Here is a 22,836-nt window from a genome sequence, read left to right on the forward strand (position 1 = left end):
AAGCCCGCTCCAACACTTTTAAAATATACATACAGTTAAGCAAAAATAAATCACACTTATCTGGCTGCGAAGCAGCAAAGAAAGAGGAGTGGCTGGGTGTGATGCAACACTTTATAGGCTTCCTCCTCTATGGTTTATCACGTGATATAACTGATGTTGGGTCATGTAGTTTTTTTACTTTCCATGATTTTCATTGGCTGCTGTTAAAATAAAGCATGGAAAGAGAAGCATAATCTGAGCCTCCGGTCCTTACATAGAATTACTGCAAGTTTTGATATATGTATAGTGTAAGCCGCGCCATGTTTTTGTTTGATACGTGTTTTTCCCATGTTTCCTTGTTTCATTAAAATGCTTATTAAAATACGCTAAACTAGAGCTAAATATATCACTATCAATTCACATTGAAAACGTTGGTCACTATTGTCTTTTGAAATTGTTTACATATGGATATGGTATTTGTATAGAGCGGAGCATCAAAATGCATATTTCGCAAAGGAAAAGTTGCACGTAAAAAAAAAAAAAACGTGACCAGTATGCAGGGGTAAAGAATGCATCTCTCATCATATTTGTAAGACCATCGGCTTTTTATTTTATTTGATTGTCGAGGCTAGATGGACCAGTCCTATTTTTTAAGTTGGTTGGGCTTCTCTTTCTGTTCATAGTCAGTTCAACCAGGAAGTATGCAGAGAGATAGTTTCGGTGACGCTGTCGTTAGTTTCGGTTTCGTTACTTGAAGAATGACTTATCGAAAACCGTGTATTATTAGCTTGCTTCGATGAAAGATGAAATGCAGCAAAAATGGTAGGAGCAGGCGGGCGACCTTTGTAAAGTTGATCTCTGTCACGCTTCACGTTTCTGAAGGCGAGCATACTCCCGTAAGTTCTCAAATGCCTGCGTTGTGATGATGAAATATCTGTATTTTGTAAACGTTTAAATATATTTACAGGGTTCACATTTTATTGTGCGATCTTTGAGTCGCATGCTGTAATACTCTCTCTCAGACGGTGCTTTAAAATGTCAAAGTTCCGGTGCTCACTCTTCTGAGTACCTGTTGCTCTTGAGCAGAGCGGTACTCTTCCATTAAATGCATTGAAGCAGTGCTGAGAAGTGCAGGTACTCTCACTTCCAAATTAAAGAAGCACAGGTACTCAGTACCGGACAGTGCCTTACCATTAAAAGCACTGCTCTCAGAGATATTTTAGTGCACACTAGCAATGTCTCGGCCACATACTTTCAGCATCACAAATACTGCCGATAATACACTCTTGTACACTCAGGGGTCTATTTACTATATTGTCACGCAGTGCATCGCTGCAGCCAAAAAGTGCTGCGCTGCTTTGTGTGGGAAGGCGAGTGCAGGACAGCGACAGCGATGTTTCACTCTCCTCTTCATTTTCAAGCTTGATGCACAATCAGGGTGTCGAGCACCGTGTGCAAAGGTGTCTGTGTGAGTCTAATACAGATTTTGTTCTGAAAGGGCACTGATGCGTCAGTTTTCTTGCATGGCCGCGGCCCCACCTAACAACACCATGGGTGCGCCGTATTTTATAATATGGCGAATCATGAGCACACAAAATTGTTTACTTTATTGTGGCGCTTTGCACCACTAACGTCAAAAATGTTGATGCTAGCGGAGCAAAGTGTATGGAGACCTACAGGTTAATATGGGTGCGTAATTTTAACGCCTGCACTGAGAGGGCGTTAAAAATGATGCCAAAAGTGGCACCGTGAAATTTTGTACATTTCACTGCGCCATTTTTGCATGCCTCCTAACACCGGAACACCGATACAGTATGCCTGACGCAGGCATAATGTGGTGCACGGGGTGCAAAGTAGCACAATGCATGCATTGCGCAACTTCGCAAATCCGGCGCAGTAAAAATTACTACCTAACACCACATTCACAATAAAAAATTACGTTAATGTGGTGCAAGGAGGCGCTAAAGGCTTGTAAATCTGCCCCTATGCTTACTGTAACTTTAAAACTTTTCTTACATTTTATGTGTGCTGTACAGTGCAGCACACATGCAAAGTTGAAATAGAAAGGAGAATAAAAACATTTCTCCCTGATACGGCCTATTTAAAAAAGGCATTATTTTTTATGCAAACCCCTGACTACTTTTTTTTTCAGTAGATACGGTTATGCTTCAAAAACCATGGGTGGTTGCATGGGTATGCCCACGCAGCACCCATGGAATGCCCCTTGCGCTGGAAAGTAAATTGGGACAAAAAGATTTTGCGTCACTATTGCAATGCAAACAGTGCAAAATAGTTAATATATGCTCCTCTAGGGCACATTTACCATTATTTCATGCAGCTTGGCGCAGAAAGGGAACGTGCTGCGCTGCGTTTGAGAGAGGGCAAAAATGCTCCATATTTACAAAGATATGGTGCACTTCTGGTCTCTCCTTGCTCTGGCACACTGTGTGCTGCCTACGCAGGCACCCTCGCACCATAGTACAAGGGTGCCTTTTACGGGCTCAATAGTTTTTGCGCAGGAAGGAAGACCTTCCTGCACAAAAACAATTCTTGGAGTCCTATTCCTCTTTCTATGTGAGCAGTAGAATACAGCACACATGGAAAGAGAAAGTAACAAGGAGAAACAAAGACATCTCTCCTCCTTGTGCCTCTGTTGGGTAGGTTCACCATTTTGGGGCAAACCCAGGTTTACAAATCTTTGTAAATCTGGGTTTGCCTCAGAATACATGGGTGGGTGCGTGGGAACGCCCATGCTCCACCCATGTAATGCCTACCTTGTAAAATCACAGTAAATCTGGGCCTGTCTTACAACATATATATAGCGCATAGGGCATCACCAGATAATCCATAGCCTCACGTTATATGATAAAGTCACTATCAATCACACCGATAATATCATGCATATAGTGTCTCACGCAGACTACCTCACAATGTGACATTTACAGCCGCATGCTGATATACATTCCCCCTTGTTGTCACACAGTTTCTGCAGCTCACAAACACGTACCTGCCCTCTTTCTCTGTCTAATGGTTAGCAGTTAAGACGATTGGGGGCGGTCAGTGCAGTCGCCATTGGCAAATGATGCAAGTTGCAGGCACTGATCATGCAGGCTCCTGAGGTTGGCTATTTTAGTGCATAAGCACCTAAGTCCTTACCTTCTCAAGCCATGGCATTAACCTGCGGTTTTTCGGATCAACCTTTCTCCGCTAGCCACAGGCCATCCATACTGTCACAGTAGATGACAATGCCTCCAGTGACTGATCATACCGTGCCACGGGGTAGTTGTGCCACCTCTATAAGATAGCCTTAATGCCTCTTTGGCTCTATAGGATAGTCACCCAGCTCCATGGGACAGTTATGTTGTCCACGGGTTTCTTGCTACCCAACACCTTTGGTCTAGCTATTCAGCCACCACAGGTTATTGAAATCCTTCATTGGTTTGGGGGGCAGTCTTGAGGTCCTGCACATGCTAGCCATTCTCTATGGGGTAGGCATAATGGAACGCCTATTTAGTATTAATAGAACATCAATTGGTCATAGATCCTTGAAAGTGGAGGCCGCCTTCCCTCTGACAGTGAGTGGGTATGTGTCATCACATGTATGCTAAGACACTTCTTAGTATTGTATCACTTCATGGCACTAGAGGCATGATGACTTACAGGAATTGGTAGGCATGAGAAGGATATCTTAAATCACCAAGTTGACTCCCAGTTTGCTTGCTTAGAACGTGCCAAAACTACAGTTATCTGCCACTGAAAAGATTACAGATATAGTTAATAACGCCCCAATAAAAGATGTAGTGGCCATAGAACTTTTATGAAAGATACCAAATATAGTAGGTAGCACAATATGCATATCACACAAACCTAGACAAGACTGTAATCCCAAGAATTAGAATTGTTATTCTGAATTAAGTCCAAAAAGAAAATATCACAATATTCTATTACATTCCTGCAAACAGCCAACACGTGTAATAAAACTGGCTCTGTACATCACAGCTAAAAATTGGGGTTACAGCAGAGGTCTTCAATCTGTAGGGTGCGACCCCCGGGGGGGGGGTTGGAGTCCTGGGCAGGGGGTCGCGCATTTCCCCCTCACTTCGGCTGATCGTGAATTTTCCTTCAGGGCGCCAACTGTGCTGTGAAACGAAGCCACACAGAGAGCTAAAGACGCCTTTGTGCCAGGCGCCTGCTTCCTGAATGAAATGCAAATGTGCACTACGAGTTGATCTGCAACTGTAAAGGATGCTTGGGAGCTGGTTCTGGCTTTAATTGACCTAATGTCTTGAAGCTTTGTGATGACAAACATTTTTTATTTTTTAGTGGTAGTGCAAAGAGTTAACAACTGCGCAGTGAAGTGTGTGCTTTTAATTGTAATCCTATTTACATAGTGCTTACTTCATCTGGAGGTGTTGAAGGGACAGCTATTTAAAAAATGTTTATTGCATATGCTCTGGTATTATTTAAATCTACATTTTGAAAGCACTGTTTTATCTTAAACCTTTTTGTAGCGGCCTATCTTATACTGTATGTAATGCAAATCTAAAATAATGCCTTACATATTCACAGTACTTTCTGTTATAGGCTGTGACCTCGTGGCACTAACAATATACAAGTCACTATTCTCCGCTGCACCAACCAAGATTTAATTCTGTTGCTCTTTGGTTATACACAGACCTCTGCGGTGCATTAAATAATAGAGGTTTCATAATGCACTTCAGTGCATTTCCCAATGAGTAACTATTTTGGTTTATTTACTTTTTCATTTAAGTTGACTGTTATTTTATATGTAGCTACCTGACAGAGAAAGACCTAAAAAACGTACAGGATATTTTTTAGCTTATTTATGAGGGGCTTGCGCCTGCGGAGCATCATTTTCTTTGATGCTCCGATGCCACAAGCCTCTCGATCATACCTATGAGGCGACGCAAAGCCACCTGCATGGCTTAGCATGGCCTCATACATATGGAGTAAGGAATAAGCAGTGCAAGCTGCCCCGTTGCCTTACTCTGCGTCAAGGAGGCATTCTATGGGTGTTGTGCAACACCAATGGATTTTGATGCCACACTAGATTTACAAAATCTTGTAAAATGGAGTAGTGACAAAACCTTATGCCTCACCAGAGCAGGCGTAATGACGAGAAATGTTTTCATTTCTCCTCTTTCCATGCTTGTTGCATTCTGCAGCACATATAGAGAGGAAAATGCCTTCCAAGATTGTTTTTGTGCAGGGAGGTGCCACTTCCTGCAAAAAACAATCCTACCTATTGTGGCGATAGGCAGCAATTTGTGCGCTAGCGCAGGGAAAAAGGACAGAAGTGCACTGTATTTCATAAGTACAGCCCTTTCCTGCCCTTTTATATTGACGTAGAGCAGTGTAGCAAGAGAACTTCCGGCTGTGCCCTATGCCAATTCCTCATAAGTTATGACCTTTGTTTTTAGCTACACCTTTGACCACGCCTCCACACTCACTGACCTTTGGTTTACTAAACACTGTTTAATATTATTTCCTCACCGCAAAAATGATTTGATGTGGGATTTTGGGATGTTTTTGATTGTCAATGATGAGGAGTACCGCATGTTCTAGAAATTGTCAGGAGGAGGTCCTTACACCTAAATATTTTTGAGAGGGGGTCCTTGCATCAAAAAGTTTGAAGACCTCTGGGTTAAAGCCTCCTCTGATTGTATGATATACAGTGTCCTGCCGTATACATTGGGCCATATTCATACTTTTTGACGCAAAACTGCGCCGGCGCAGTTTTGCGTCAAAAATAATACCGCCGGCTAACGCCATTTTGGTGTGCTGTGTGGGCGTCAAATTTATACTTTGACGCACGGCGGCGCAAACCACAGGTGTGAGTCATTTATTTTGACGCACACTGCAGCGTCAAGTCGTAAAGCAAAACGACGTTAACGCGGCGGAAATGACTGTGGGTCGATTTACGACCCCGCAAACGGATATGCCGCATTTTTTAACGCAATAGCGTCAAAAAACCTAGCGAACACTGCCATTTCAGCAGAGGAGAGCCAAAATGGATCCCAGATGCCTCTACAGACCCCAGGAACATGACAACAGACCAGGAACCAGCCAGGAGGACTCACACAAGAACCAGGACACTTTTAAGAAGAAAAGAAAGAAAGAAAGTGTTGCTTCAGTGCAGAGGAATAGGATATTCTGGTTAAAGAGGTGACGGAACACCAGCACCAACTGTTTGTCACCTCAAAATTGCCAATCAGTACGAGAGAGGCTATATGGCAACAAATTGTCGACAAGATCAACAGTGTGGCAGATGTACGCAGAACAGTCATTGAGTGCAAGAAACGCTGGCATGACTGCAAGCGCAGGACCAAGGAAAAGATGGCCAGGAACAGGAAGGCAGCACTGCAGACTGGAGATGGAAGCCCAGCACACCAGGAGGCCCTGAACCACATGGAGGAGATGGTCGCAGCCGTCATCCCTGAGGAGATCGTCACAGGGATTCAAGGACAGGACAGCGCAGACTACCAGGAGGCAACACACATGCAGGGTAAGTCGCATGGGGAATTAAAAATGCACTAATGTCAACTACAACCGGTGGGGATACTGACCACAAAATGCATGGAAGTCATCATATACATGGAGTGGTATGGGTAAAGGGGGATGGCATGGGGGCATGGCCTGCACAGACAGAAGCTGGGGCACACCATTACACTACACCAATAACAGTCCCATGGGGGCATGCTGCCATGCCAACGATGGGGCAAAGGGAAAGCCACGCCAGGAGGGAAGCCCACAACATCAAACTGACCTCCCGGCGCACGTCAGCCACCATACCCCCTACATTAACTAGGGCCCTATTAACAACCTCTAGCCATACTGACAACTGGAATGTAACTGCGAGAACAGTTGCCACTACCACCTCCGCTCTGTGTGCAGCTCTAGTAGCCAATGGCAGTAACCTCCCCGTGGATCATACACACCTAAATTAGAGGGTTGAGGATGACAACTTCAACAATCCCCTGAAAAAAGACAAAGGCCCCAGTACTGTCAAATGTCAATGCCCATAGTTGTTGCAAACATCAGCCAATGTCAAGAACAATAGGAGCTACACAGCACTAAGGACACACCCTTGCTGCATATGTCAGGGTCCATCCTGTTCCTGGGTCACAATGTAACATCCCAAATGTCATACTGCTCAGACAACAGCATTGAGGGGGAGGACACGTGTAACTGGTCACTGAAGTACACCTGCACAGTCAGAGGAGGAAATAGGACACTGATACGATTATCAGGGCAATCCAATGTACCACACATTCCCAACATCAGCTGTGCACATTACCAATGCCAACATCCATATTGTGCCATAACATTGCTATGCATAGGATTGTCGCATAGGCTCTCATTATCCTAATGAGACTACTGGATTTTTGGGCGGCAAGATCGTTCAAAGTGTGGGGGACTAAGTCTAACCCACGGCGAAGGACCCTTGTCACCCCAAATCCGGGTTGAACTCCGGCTAACTAGCAGTGCCTTATCTCTCCCAAAGGGAAGAGACAATTGGGCAGCCGAGCGCATGACATCTTAGTGCTTCCCAGGGAAGTCGTGGTCACTCAGGTCCCAACCAGTTCTCTCATACAAAGTGTGGTCTCATATATAAATGACAAAGGCAGTTTAAGTTTTAAAGATTGGTTTAATAAAACAACTGCATTTTAGATAACAAGGTGTGAGCCGCAATAACCAGAATCATACAACACAATAGGATTGAAATAGTAACGAGGAAAATGAAACATAAGAATAACGCTATTACAGTGCAACTAGATTACGTTCTGTCTTCTAAGTTCTATTTTGAGCACAGCATGTTGAGCTTTAAGTCTGCCTTTCAGGTTCCCCCGGGAGGACATCGACCCTCATACCTGAGCAAAGGCCTGTGATTGGGATCAGCATTTGCAACACGGCAGTCAGCATCTAGTTGTGGGTTCCTGGTCGGAATCTCCTTCTAACGTGTACCAGGACTAGGAAGTGTTTTTATAAATAACACGCCGGTGTTCTAAGAAACGTCCCTATGTAAGAATGTGTACTTTCTATGAACCCTAAAGACTAAACTTCTACCACGTCTATCGGCAATGTACCAGACTGTATCCTTGACTGAAGCACAGAGCGAGCAAGAATGTATTGTTTGTGAACCTCAGTGCTGAAGTAAGCTAAACAGTGTGATAGAAGAAAATAATACAAGACTGTGAAACTGGTTATTGTAAAATAACAGTGCGAGGCTAAATAAAATGCATCTAGGGCAAAGTGCACAGAGGCCTAATACTTTAAGCAAACGCGCAGAAAGCTACATAAAAAATGGCTACACTACAGGATATGCTACATGTCAACTACATTTAAGTGGATGTGAAAGATCAGAGACTGGGGCAGGTCCAGATTGTTAAGTGTGCTGCCAGTGCCATCAGAACACCCACAGCCAGTGAAAGGCCTCGCCATTAGAATAGAAGTAGGGGGAGGGTTGAGTAGGACAAGAAGGTGGCAATTCACTATTTGGCCGAAAACTATACTAGAGGAGATGATGCAGAGAAGTCCAATAACTTAATACTATACAGGTGACATGCAGGTGGGCCATAGGCCTGGGAGATTGCCCATCTGAAAGACTGGAGCAATAAACACGAAACAAGATCACAATATGAATTCATCACAAGGCAGGCATGTCACATCACTAATGCCACAACACATACATACTAATTTTACCCCGTTTCATTGCAGAGGAGGATGGATCTCCTGCGGATATGCCTGTCCCAGATTACCCTGATGACATGGATGACGAGCTGACAAACATTACCCAGGAGACCATCCAAGAGGTCCTTGGAACCCTCCAGACCCCACCTTCAGTCACAAGGAGAAGCACAGAGCAAGCAGCCATCGCAGAGAGGATCCACCCACCACCCCAATTGTAAGACCTGCCAGCTCCAATACAGCTGAGGACTCAGACGACACAGGCACCTGCTTTGAGCGAACTGTAGTCTGAGTACAGCGAGAGCTGGCCAAGGAGGTGCGGGTAGGGATGCAAACTATGGCAGCCAGCCTTGAGGGGGTGCACTCGTGCGTGATGTCATCTGCAGATCAGGCAGCAGCTATGCAAGCGCTAACATCTATCTTGCAGGAACAGCAAAAAAGCCTGAAGGAAATCAGCACAGCTCTAATACAGTTGACCCAACACCTACAACAGCAATCCTGTCAACGTGTGCACGAATGCAACATTGAACCCCTCAGGGCCGACCTGGCCGCCTACCATCGTGATGTGGCTGCTATTCTTAAGAATCAGCAGATCCTCCTTGCTACAGTACTGCCTTTAGGTCCTTCACAGGTAGCAGCGACAGAGATGTCTGACTCCACGTCTTCTAACACTGAGGTGTGTGTTGCCCCTTCACAACCACCACCAACAAGGACAGAGGAGGCAACACTCACCTTAGTAGAAGAAGACATGGAACAGATCATATTCACACGGAAAAGTACCCAGAAGCACTAGTCCCTGCCACATGGCCAACTATTACCAAGGTCCTGCGCTTTGTAACATGGCAGTCTTACAACAACTCTACTTAATGACTGTGCTGCTTACCACTGTATATCTTGTCAGCCTGCCCAGTGATTGTCTCTCTCTTACTCATTGGCAAATCCTGTCCCTCTGCACTGTCTGAAACATCACCCCAGCATGTCAAAAGCATTTCCTTAACCCCTTGTGTAGGATCACAATGTAAGATGTCACTATAATAGACTCACAATCATGGACAATGTACATATAGCACTACAGCACTTTTCAATAAATAGCACTTGCACAACAAATCTGTCTCTGGGTAATGTGACATATCAACTGTGCAGTCGATTGCTGAAATGTGCCTACTGTCAGATTACGTTGCTTCTCAATACAACTGTCCTGATATTATGTAGTCAGATAAATCTGCACAGTGGCCATGATTGCATCATACTCTGCCCTCCCTGAGGGACATATCTGATGAAGTGAGAAAACATATACCATCATGCTGTGTTGGACAGAATAATGCTTCCTCAAGGGATATCTAAGTCATCAAATAGTGGCCGCAAAATGTTGTCATCATGCAATACTAACACATATAACAGTGCACACAAGTCTAAGCAAACACTACAAAACTGCATGAATGAAGCTGTCTGAGTTTACATCCAAATAGTTAATCATGCTGAACTGTTTTACAAATGATCAATGTGAGTCATGAAGACAAGAATAGAAGAGTGCTTACGAGAACTCATCTTATAAGGGTGTCCTTAAGTCAGACCTAAAACTGTTCCCCCAATACCAAGTCTGGAAGCACTGTTTGTGACGTAGAAAACATACTTATCGACAGAAACAGGTTGGGATCCATATAAGCTGTGATTGGTGGTTGCAACGAATGGTGGAAACTTTGCAAGGTAGCTCTGGGGTAGCTGCCAATCTTACAGCTCAGTTGGGATTTGTTTGTAGCATAGGACACAAATGAAATAGCACAACATTCATGTACACTAATTCCAAGGCCATGATCAAGTAGCATTTAACACATACTGTGAAGGGTTAACTATATATTTATTAAATGCTAATCACAGAAGAGGAAACTGAGGGAAAAGTCTTACCTACCCTAATCTACCCTGACTACTCATTACCCACAACTGTCCCTAACTAACCTAAGCTAAACTTACTTATCACATGTAACGAAACGTTCTAACCATCAACCCCCCAGGCTTCTTATGAGACGGGACACATGGAGGACAACACATAGGGCCTGATTACAACTTTGGAGGAAGGTGTTAATCCGTCCCAAATGTGACGGATATACCACCAGCCGTATTACGAGTCCATCATATCCTATGGAACTCGTAGTATGGCTGGTGGTATATCCGTCACATTTGGGACGGATTAACACACCCTCCAAAGTTGTAATCAGGCCCATACTAACCTAAACACATACCATACTATCCTAAACAAATATATATTTTTTTGTATTTCTTTTTTTTAATTATTATTAAACACACAAGAACCCCAACATAGCCCCCCAACCACACACTTAATAATTAAAAATATAAAGAATCAAGACCCCGACCCCCTAACACTAATAGACTATACTAACCTAACACTAAGCCCCCTAAGCCCACTAAGTATGAGAACAAGGAAAGAGGAGGGATGGGAGGAAATCATGTCCATTGTCACAACAGTCTAGAGGTTGGCCCTCCGGAGGGTCCCCTTTATGGACTTCACACACCTGTTAATGTGGCGAACATCCCGGCTCAGTTTGCTTAACTTCCACAAGACACAGTCCATCTTCCGTTCCATTTCGTGGAATGCTGCAGGGTCAACTGATGGAGCTGGGGCAGTCTGGGTACCGGCGGAGGAGGTCTGTGCGCGCGTGGAGCCAAGGCCAGTGGGCTGTCCTGCACCTGTTGCAATGCTGGGGCCTGGAAGTACGGCAGATGTAGGAACAACAGTCCCAGCTGTGGGTGGGGCCACCTGGCTTGAAGTGGTGGTTGTGCTGGTGGTGGCTGTGGTGGGCAAAGTAGGGCCACCCTGTCGGAAGGCCCTCCATGCCCCAGAGGCCCGTTCATGATGGTATCGACGGGCCATCCTCCTGAACCCCGACTCTACCAGCAGGATGTGCTGGTATCTCATGGCCCACCGCTGGAACTCACAGACCTGGTCTGGAGTCATGTTTGCAGCTGTGAATACAAATGCAAATAATTTACATTAGGAACTGCATTGTGTGAAATGGAACAAGAAGTCAATCAGACAATATATCTACTGTACTTGTAACAGCTCATATCACAATACAGATCATTGAATGTCCCTGAGTAAGTACATGGCAGTCAGCCTACAAAGGTCACATCACACATAGCACATCCAAAACCTACAAGATGGGTAACAACTGGCATTGACTTGCCATCTGAGTTCTGCCAGTTATCAGCTAACAATCATGCTGCATATTCTCCGCCAATACCTGGGCTACAAATGTCAGTTTACGGAATGCAAAACTAAAGCCACATGGTCTGCAAGTTGTAACAGGACTTGCCAGTATAGTACCCATGTGCCACACCTGAGTGTGTATACTAGGTTCCGACCAAACAGTCACTTATTCACATGTATGTGTAACATACTGGTAGCATCAGACCTAGGTACCCTATTCAAAAACCCATGCCTGTGTTTGAGGGGGGGGGTGGGGGTGGAGAAACAACGAACAATTCCAAACAACATGGACACCGAGGAGTGTATAGAAAACTCCACACGTGTTAGGCTCTACACACACACCACAGGTAAATTCTATCAACAATAAGCAGTCTGCAAACCCTTAACCAATCATAGCGCCACACATGTCAGTAAATGCAGAGCTTGGTACACAACATATACTTCCAGTAAGGCATGACTTACACCAGACACAGAGTTGCAAGAACACCCATGATCATGATTAGCATGCACACCTAGGCCATTGCACTCAAGTTCCAAATACATGTAGCACTACATGTGGAAGTACATGCTGCTAGGAAGTTCTACGTACAGTTTAATAAGTACCTTGGTAAATAGGGAAGCAGAAGTCTTTTGGAAAGCAATTTGCGATACCAATCTGGGAGAATGTGGGTCTGACAGGCTGACTAAATCTGAGCTGACTTCCAGTGCGACTCTTGTTGGTACAAGTGTCATCCACATGACTCACCCCAGTACTCACTGTGGGGCCTACAGGAATGACCTACAATCCCTAGATAATACAATAGGATACGCATTGGGCAACTCAAAACATTTGAGAAACTGAAATCCCACTCATGGAACAAGACAAATGATTGGCCAACGCATCACACCTTGCTATGCGTTCAACACACAGGAGTCCATCACACATAACCAGCAAACACAACACATAACAGACATATCAACACTTACTGGAGTGGTCGGGTCCTCAAATGTAGCTACCTCTCCCACAGTGTAGGGTGCTGGTCCACCTGTAAGGCATGGAAGGAGGAAATGTGCTCAAAATCTGTGCACTGACCAACAATTTCAAAGACATATACAACGTGTAGGCTGAATAAGGAAATGACAGCCATTCTGACATGATGATACTGCATCTGATATATCATGGCCAACATGTACATAGCATGGGTCTCCTGTGACAGTTACACACATATCTGACACATGCAGTGGCCCTAACTATCATGTGGTGGCAAACATGCCCTGTCATTAGTGACCAGAAAAAAATATGGAGTGTAATTGTCTCATCATGTGCATCCAAGAGAGACATCCAAAGCCTGGTTACTTGAGGACTGCATTACCAGTCAAAAAGCCTATGTGGCCATGACACAGTGCATACACATAGGTACAATGTACAGAGGGGCAGGGACTTTTGTAAGCCCTCCTGTTGTTACAGTTTCTTCATTTGATGTGGCCCTGCAATGGTGATTTGCACCAACCATGGAGATGTGAAGCCATGTGCATATCTTTGGACTGCCATCCCTAATTGGAATGTGGCACAACTCACTCCAAATACCAGTCTAAGATGTTAGCTGAGGGCACCTTACACCTTTTCACGATCTTTTCAAATCCAGATCTGACATGTATCCAAAAAGATGGAGGACCACAATAATCCCTAACATTCATAGAACTTCCGTGAACGCTTTCCTTCCACATTCACCAGACTCACATGAGACATATGTCTGGGCCACTTTGCTATCATCAATTGACGTGAAGCCAGCACTCATTTTCTGCATCATGTAGTGATTCTAAAGTCAGTCTAGCAATTGTGTCAACAAAGTTAGCCAATATTTTAGTACATCTTTACTTCTCTGGCAAATGTGGCCTGTATAGACATGATTGGCTCCTATTTTGTTTGGTTGTCTGACACAAAGGCAGCACCAATTTACTACAACGGAAAAGTATCCTGTAAGTTTGCAGAGCACGTGCTACCTGACAGCTACCAATTGTGATCCTTCCCATAGTGCATCAATTACCCTGTATGTTTCCCCAGCATTACACACAGTCAGCAGGTTAGCTGGCAGATGTTGTACAAATCATCTGATGTCACTACAGAGCATTTAATCATGCACATTTACATGATTAATACTCACCAACAGTGCCACCAATCACGATTCCCAGGTGGTCCAGAAGATCCTGCTCCTGGTGATGAGGTCAGCCCACCGGTGCTTAAGCTGGTGGTCAGTCCTCTGGCTGGCATATACACGCTGCAGGTGATGCAGCACCTTTCCCCACCGGATTCTGCGCGCCTCAGTGCGATACCCCTGTATCACCCTGCCCCCTGCCTCGATCATCAGTGGCAAGAAATGGCACACAAGCCATATGAAGCCCCCCAACTCCTCTTCACCCATCCTGCCAAGACGTGGCCTACCAGACATTGTGCAAATGAGAAGGGGAATAGGGGTTAAAGAAATAGAAAGGGGAAAAGGGGGAAAGTATGGGTACAAAGACAGAAAAAAAGTAAACTTAACCACTAAAAGAACCCAACTATCCCCAAACTAGCACTACCCACAACAGACTCCCACAAACAACAAAAACACTAGAAAACTGGACAAATGTACACAAAACACAGTAGGACACTATACACCAACAATATTTATTTCACAAATTGACAATTGAGGCAGCACACTGGACACAAAAGCACAAAATCACTGAACACCACCCTCAACACAGCCACACAGTCTAGAAGATTCACAGACTGCAAAGTGAAAGTACACCCACTGTACATGATCTGTAAACAGGATATCCTATTACATCACTTCCTGAATAAAATGTCCATCGTTTTTCGCGTTATGCGTCATATTTTTTCACACATACAGTTTGTGCGTCATAATTTTCAACGCATCGGAGTGAAAATTAGCCTGCATCCAAATAATAGTAAATAGTCTGTACAATTATTTGGATGCGGCCTAATTTTCACTCCTGTGTGTCAAAAAAGATGAGGCAAACTCTGTATTGGTGGGAAAAAAATGACGCATAACGCTAGCAATGTCAACATTTCAGTGCATGAACTGGTTTTGGGCATTTTTTCAATTTTTATGTTATGTAACATTTGGGACACATCAGAGATAGGCTGATGGCACCCACTATGGTGTTGATGGTGTATGTTCACATGTGAGACATCATACTGCAGTGGACCATGACCTGCTACTTCCTTCACAGTATTTTGACGGTTGGCTGACGCACTAGATGGCCATATGTGTGGCCTACATATATGTATTCCACAAATTGGGCATGTTTGGCATCAGGAGAGGATAGCAATGTGACGCACATATGTACAATACCTCAATGCCTATGGCTCAATGTGTGTGCTGTGGCAACTAATGTATTTGTTGACCAAGTGTGTGTGTGCATCACATGATGCATTATTGCACATATGCTTGTATGAATGTGAAGTCAATGTGCCCACACCTTAGATGCAAGCCATTGTGGAACTGAGAGAGGACATGTGGTAGTCATACACGTAGCAACATCCATTATGTGCACATCCAAGATTTAGGGTAACGTAGACACCACATATGACAAAGCATGCACCAGATAGATGGCAGACGCTTATTGATGTCAATGGTCCACATTTTCAACATCCTATGTCCTAGATTTTTAGTAACAGCTTCCTAGGCACTTGTTGGTGAATCCCACAGTGAGTCAGACACATGCATTGAGGAAGTGGGTACCATGTAGTTGGCCCAGACAGCCAAAGGTGAACCACAAATGTATGATGACGCCACAGTTGAGGTCATATAACTGAGCCACAACTCTCCAGTGGCTGTGGTGGACCAGCAGATGAGGCAGCACGTGTCCACATATTTCCAGTGATCAATTGCACATCGGTGTCTTGTTCATGTGTGTGGTCCAGTGTTGAGCCTGTATATTTTTAGGGGTGTAAATTGTCACAGTTAGGTCCAGGACTCATCATGAGTCAGTGGCAGCTATTCCTGTATCTACTGAGTATCCTTTGTTGATTAATGTGAGTAAAGTGGATGTGGACCTAAGAACCTACATGGGGATGGTCCCACCCTGTCACTGAAGATGTGTAATGAGACAGTCAACAGGGCAACCTTGGTGTGCTGAGTGAGATAATGTCTCAGGTGTCATGTTCCGGCAGGTGTCATTACAACATTTGTACACAGGTTAGCCTTTGCAATTCCCACTGCATCTGGGAAAATCATAGCCTCTGTGCTGATTATTCTCGCAGCTATTCACCACACACGGCCCATCAATAAATTGAGGTGAAAAAAACATCAATTATTCTCTACGTTTTACTCTGTAACTTTTCCCTGCAATGTCAGATTATCGAAAGCAGTATACCGTTATGTCTGCTGGACTCCTCTGGTTGCGGGGATATATAGGGCTTGTAGGTTCATCAAGAACCCTAGGTACCCAGAGCCAATAAATGAGCTGCACCCTGCAGTGCGTTTTCATTCTATACCGGGTATACAGCAATTCATTTGCTGAAATATAAAGAGTAAAAAATAGCTATCAAGAAAACCTTTGCATTTCCAAAAAGGGCACAAGATAAGGTGTTGAGGAGCAGTGGTTATTTGCACATCTCTGAATTCCGGGGTGACCATACTAGCATGTGAATTACAGGGCATTTCTCAAATAGATGTCTTTTTTACACACTCTCATATATTTGGAAGGAAAAAATGTAGTGAAAGACAAAGGGCAATAACACTTGTTTTGTTAATCTATGTTCCCCCAAGTCCCCCGATAAAAATGATACCTCACTTGTGTGGGTAGGCCTAGCGCCCACGACAGGAAATGCCCCAAAACGCAAAGTGGACACATCCCATTTTTTTGAAAGAAAACAGAGGTGTTTTTTGCAAAGGGCCTACCTGTAGATTTTGGCCTCCAGCTCAGCCGGCACCTAGGGAAACCTACCAAACCTGTGCATTTCTGAAAACTAGAGACCCAGGGGAATCCAAGATGGGGTGACTTGTGGGGCTCTGACCAGGTTCTGTTACCCAGAATCCTTTGCAAACCTCAAAATTTGGCTAAAAAAACACATGTTCCTCACATTTCTGTGGCAGAAAGTTCTGGAATCTGAGAGGAGCCACAAATTTCCTTCCACCCAGCGTTCCCCCAAGTCTCCCGATAAAAATGATACTTCACTTGTGTGGGTAGGCCTAGCGCCCGCGACAGGAAATGCCCCAAAGCGCAACGTGGACACATCCAATTTTTTTAAAGAAAACAGAGGTGTTTTTTGCAAAGTGCCTACCTGTAGATACGACGCACGGGCGTTTAAGTAATTTTTTGGACGGGAACGCCTACCTTGCATATCATTAACGCAAGGCGTGTTGCCGCATCCAAAAAATTATGCACACGGCGGAATTTTGTCGTCCGCGGGTTCGGCGTCAAAGTTTAAATACAGGGCAAGGTTTGCGCTGAATGTGCGTCAAAATTTTTGACGCACATTCGGCGCAGACGGAGTATAAATATGCCCCATTGTTTTTTGTATCCTTTTCTCTCAGGAGCTTCCGAGCTAAAAACCTCACTCACAACTTTATGAAACTCCTCAAAACATCTTACTGCTGCTAACCAGCTCACTGACTGCAAGTTCCTCTTTGTCCTTACTATTTTATGTAGACTCGGTAGTCAGCCATTGCACCTGCTGTTGTGCACAGGGATATGTGTGTGTGTGTAGGTACACATATGGAAACATAGGGGCATATTTATACTCCGTTTGCGCCGATTGTGCGTAAAAAAAATTGACGCACAATCAGCGCAAACGTTGCCCCATATTTAAACTCTGACGCCCGAGCCCGCGGACGACAAAAATCTGCTGTGTGCGTAATTTTTTGGATGCGGCAACCCGCCCTGCGTTAATGAAATGCAGGTTAGGCGTTCCCATCCAAAAAACGATGCAAACGACCGGGCGTCGTATTTATGCTTCCGGGCAAAAATTACTCTCGGCCGGGAGGCGGAGCAAAAAAATGACGCACAGCCCGATTTGCGTCAAAATTTAACGCCTGGGTCAGGGCAGGCATTAAAATGGGGCAAACACACCTGTATTTAATCAGAACACACAGAACAAACAGCAGAGCAGCAACAGGGAGACATGGAGGTGATTCTTATCCAGCGTGCACGTAGACGCAGAGCCCTGCAGCAACAACAGCAGCTACAGCAACAACAGCAGGGACCCCAAAGGCAGCACAGAAGGCAGGAGAGGATATTCCGCCCAAGAACAACCCTGCATGGCCTCAGGGAACACAAAATCATCCAGAGGTACCGGTTGAACTGGCAGGCCATTCAGCAGCTGCTGCGCAACATTGAACAGCAGTTAGCCCCCACTTTAGTGACACCCCGCATCATGCCAACAGAAACAAAGCTGCTTGCCGTACTCCACCTGCTGGCAAGTGGCTTGTTTCAAACAACTGGTGCCCTGGTTGGCGGAATATCACAACCATCTTTCTCGGCATTTCTGCCAAAAGTACTGGATGCCATCATTCAACTGACACCCCGTCACCTCTGCTTCCCTAACACACTGAGAAGCAGCAGGAAACAAAACAGGGGTTCTACGCCATCAGTGGCTTCCCACACGTCCGTGGTGCAATCGACTGCACACACGTACGCCTTGTGCCACCTGCTGCAACAGAACACCTCTACCGCAACAGGAAGCACACACATTCCATCAACGTGCAGGCCATAGACGATCACCAAGGATTGATCAGCAACATCGTGGCTAAATATCCTGGCAGTGTACATGACTCATTCATCTTCCGTCACAGCACCATCAACCAACACTTCCAGGATGGACGGTATGGCAATGGCCTACTTGTTGGTAAGTACAAAAATCTACTTATATACACACTGCACAGCAACCCTCTAGGACACACAACACATACACCACAACAGCAACATGTCAACAGGAACACCCTGAGGTCCTGACATCGCTAGCCATGTTTCTTAACTCATCATTGAACCTGTCACACATCGGAATTTACTGTACAGCCTAATGTGAAGACATCAATGAGTGTGGTTGCCTAAATGACACCTTGCAAATTGTAGGTGTCACAATGACCTTTACATTAATACATTGCATACGTTTCAAGGTATGGGATGTACAGGGTACTTTGATAGGAACGTGTTAACAACACTGACAATTTTAAATGTGCATGGAACTATCATCTCACCCTCAGTGAAGACACACGGACACCTGTATCACAAGTCACAATGCTAGTGAGGGCACACTGTACTGCAAAAGCCAAAACATATTGATGACAAACGGTTAGAAGACAAACACTTGCTCAGCCAAGGAAACAACACAATGCAGATGGTATAGCTTACAAGTATAGGATGTCACATCAGTACACAAAAGAGTCACAGACAACACAAGACAACTACTGCCATTAAGGGTCTTTTCAATAGTGCCAGCTACATCTACATTGACCCAATTCTGTGTTTTGCTTTCAGCTGATCAGGGGTATGGCATCCAGCCATGGCTAATGAAACCATTTGGGAACCCGAGTACTGCTGCAGAGCGGGCATACAACGACGCCCATAAGAGGACAATCAGCATTGTCGAGCGCACCTTTGGGATCCTAAAGTCAAGGTTCCGCTGCCTTGACATCACTGGCGGTAGCCTACTATATTCCCCCAAGATGGTCTGTAGGATCATACTCACATGTGCAATATTGCACAACATTTGTGTAAAAAGGAACATTCCCCTCCTCGAACCAGACCCATACATGCCTGAAGACGACGAAGAGGAGGATGCTGGCCTGCAACAGGAGGGGGAACAACCAAACACAGCTGCTGGAGTGCGTAGGCGCCAACAGATTGTAAATAATTTCTTTTCATAATTATCACCATCACCACTTAATGCACTATTGTAAATAAGCACTGATAACAAACACCACATCATGGTTTGGCCTATTCATTTCTGCCCACCTTTAGCTTGAAATATCTAAAGAAGAATGTCGTCTCATTGAGCAATAATTATATAACAATCATGACACAAAAATATACACCACAAATGTAATGGCCACCATACAATGGTCAAATACACACACAATGTAAATGACAGACATCCTGTACAGTTCACCTTTGAAGGGCAATAGCTGAGGACCACACATATGACTCACATACATGTAGTAAACATGGATCATCGCAGCAGATGGCACACAACTAAAACACCATCACTCAATTAGGGGGAAACAGGCCTCATACATCAGGCAGTTCACATGCTAATGCTTCAGGAACAGGAATGTAGGAATACACTCTTGCCAACAGTAATTCCAACTACTTGCTATCATTGCAATGACTATCTGTCACTAGAGTTACAGATAAGCAGAACATACACAGCACAAGTGCTACACCTACGACAAGTATCCAGCACATCACATCCCATCTACATGTCAGCCCTTTTCTAAAAACATTACACACACTTGCAGCTGCTTACACCCCACCTGTCTGAAGAGGTCCCTGGAATGCCGATTTGTGTACACTGAGATTCCCTCATCTACACACACACACTCACAAGAGTCGTCCAGTGTGCCACACCCTTTACTATGCCTACCATTGTCATACTACCATCTCAATGCATGGAACTCAGCTCATATTATACACTGGCTTGGAGTTTATAAGGCCTGGTATCACCTGTAGATTGATTCTTCTGTGAAAGGTACTGTAGGCTATTTATCAGCAAATCCCAACTGACAGGACTAGTGAGACACAGATGGAGGCCACACCAGTGATCCCCTCCATGCACACCACCCAAATGTACATGCCCCCTTCCTGCTGATGCCTCCTACTGCATACATGTTGTAATTTGAGCTATTACATCTTTAAGCTTTGACACTAATGTTGCCGTAGAAAACTTGATCAGGTTTCATGTGTCACCTTCAAAACAACACAGGACATACACAGTGTGACATCTCAACTGTCTACTGCTCCCTCTGACCAGTCCTAGTCAGAACTCGTGATCATGTAATTACTGAAAGAACTTGCTCCTGATTGACCCAGCATCCTGTCAGCCTGGCTGGCACCTGTCCGTGGGTCACTCTACAGATACCTGGGGTCCACCTATGGACCACACGTGCTGTCCAAAACCTCTTGTACCTCAGACACTAATTTGTCATTAGCCTAATCAATGTAATCTCAAATACATAGTATTGCATCATCTGACTGTTATTTGTATCAGATTTGTGACAGTGCCCTTGAATAGCCAAATCTTGGCCCTTCCGTTGTCTGGCCCTCATTAATGCCTAAACTACAAAGTGTGCCAGTGGACCAGGACCATAGTGTATGATGGTGTAAATGGCCTCCATCAAAACCAGCAACCTCAGATAATGTCCATGCAAAGGTAACACATATGAGGACCCTGACTTTTCAAACGCTGAGTAACATTTTACAAATGATAAAGATGAGTTGTGTGTTGAATACCAGCATTTACTTCTGCACAGAGGCTATGATGTTTCCTGATACATTACCATCCACAGAGGCCAACTGGAGTAGAAATGTTGCAATGGCACATGCCGGATCCAGACACCTGAGACATTCTCTCACTCAGCAAACCAAGGGGCATATTTATACTCCGTTTGCGCCGAATTTGCGTCGTTTTTTTCGACGCAAAACTAACTCCATATTTATAATTTGGCGTTAGACGCGTCTAGCGCCAAAGTTCATGGAGTTAGCGTCATTTTTTGGCGTGAACACCTTCCTTGCGTTAATGAGATGCAAGGTAGGCGTTCCCGTCTTAAAAAATGACTCCCAGGCATGTGCGTGGTATTTATACTCCCGGGCAAAATGACGCCCGGGAGTGGGTGGGGCAAAAAACCCCGCATTTGCGCCTCTTTTTAACGCCTGGGTCAGGGCAAGCGTTAAGGGACCTGTGGGCTCAGAATGAGCCCAGAGGTGCCCTCCCCTGCCCCCGGGACACCGCCTGCCACCCTTGCCCACCCCAGGAGGACACCCAAGGATGGAGGGACCCATCCCAGGGAAGAAAAGGTAAGTTGTGGTAAGTATTTTTTTTTTTTTTTTTTTTGTGGCATAGGGGGGCCTGATTTGTGCCCCCCTACATGCCACTATGCCCAATGACCATGCCCAGGGGACATAAGTCCCCTGGGCATGGCCATTGGGCAAGGGGGCATGACTCCTGTCTTTGCTAAGACAGGAGTCATGTTAATGGCGTCTGGGCGCCCAAAAAAAATGGCGCAAATCGGGTTAAGACGATTTTTTTGCCTCAGCCTGACTTGCCCCATTTTTGGACGCCCAAACGCCATTTTTCCCTACGCCGGCGCTGCCTGGTGTACGTGTTTTTTTTTCACGCACACCAGGCAGCGCCGGTCGGCTAACGCCATTCAATAAATACGGCGCCCGCATGGCACTTCAGAATGGCGTTAGCCGGCGCTAATTTTTTTGGCGCAAAACTGCGTTAGCGCAGTTTTGTGTCAAAAAGTATAAATATGGCCCCAAGGTTGCCCAGTTGAAAGTCTCATTACACGTTTTCAGTGACAGGGTGGGACCATCCATGTGTAGGTGACCATGTCCTCAATGGCTTCTCTCAAATTTTGCTACAAACAATACCCAATTGAAACAAGATTAGCTGCCACTAACTCATGCGGAGACCTGGAAGTTACAGTGACAACATACACCCTGACAGTTGACACTGGATCAATATTTGACCACACACATACACATGTACCATCCAATCAACAAATTATTTGCAAGCAGCCGATCACAGTAGTGTCCCAGTTGTAACCTAGCAGGAAGAATGAAACATGCCACTAAACCAGGTAATGCATAAAGGGCCACATACATCAACAACCTATTTGCCCTCAGGAAATGAGGAATGTTGAGATTTAGCCAAAAATATCAATGCAAAATGGTATGTCATATTTCTCCCAAGAATCAATAGGGCAAACGTCAAA

General features: G+C 44.9%; 1 protein-coding gene across 2 annotated transcripts in view; it reads left to right on the top strand.

Moving 5' to 3' along the window:
* The first annotated feature begins 677 nt into the window (after window positions 1-677).
* LOC138259160 (three prime repair exonuclease 2-like) overlaps window positions 678-22,836 on the top strand; it is a 35,795-nt gene continuing 13,636 nt past the window's right edge. The window contains exons 1-2 of one of the 2 annotated variants that reach the window (XR_011198652.1): window positions 678-875; window positions 8,719-9,786. The gene's annotated coding sequence lies outside the window, so the exon portion shown is untranslated. Of the gene's footprint in view, window positions 876-8,718; window positions 9,787-22,836 lie in introns of those variants that run through there. The other variant, XM_069206691.1, reaches the window with a different exon arrangement.

This window comes from Pleurodeles waltl, chromosome 9 (assembly GCF_031143425.1).
Source record: "Pleurodeles waltl isolate 20211129_DDA chromosome 9, aPleWal1.hap1.20221129, whole genome shotgun sequence".
NCBI lineage: Eukaryota > Metazoa > Chordata > Amphibia > Caudata > Salamandridae > Pleurodeles > Pleurodeles waltl.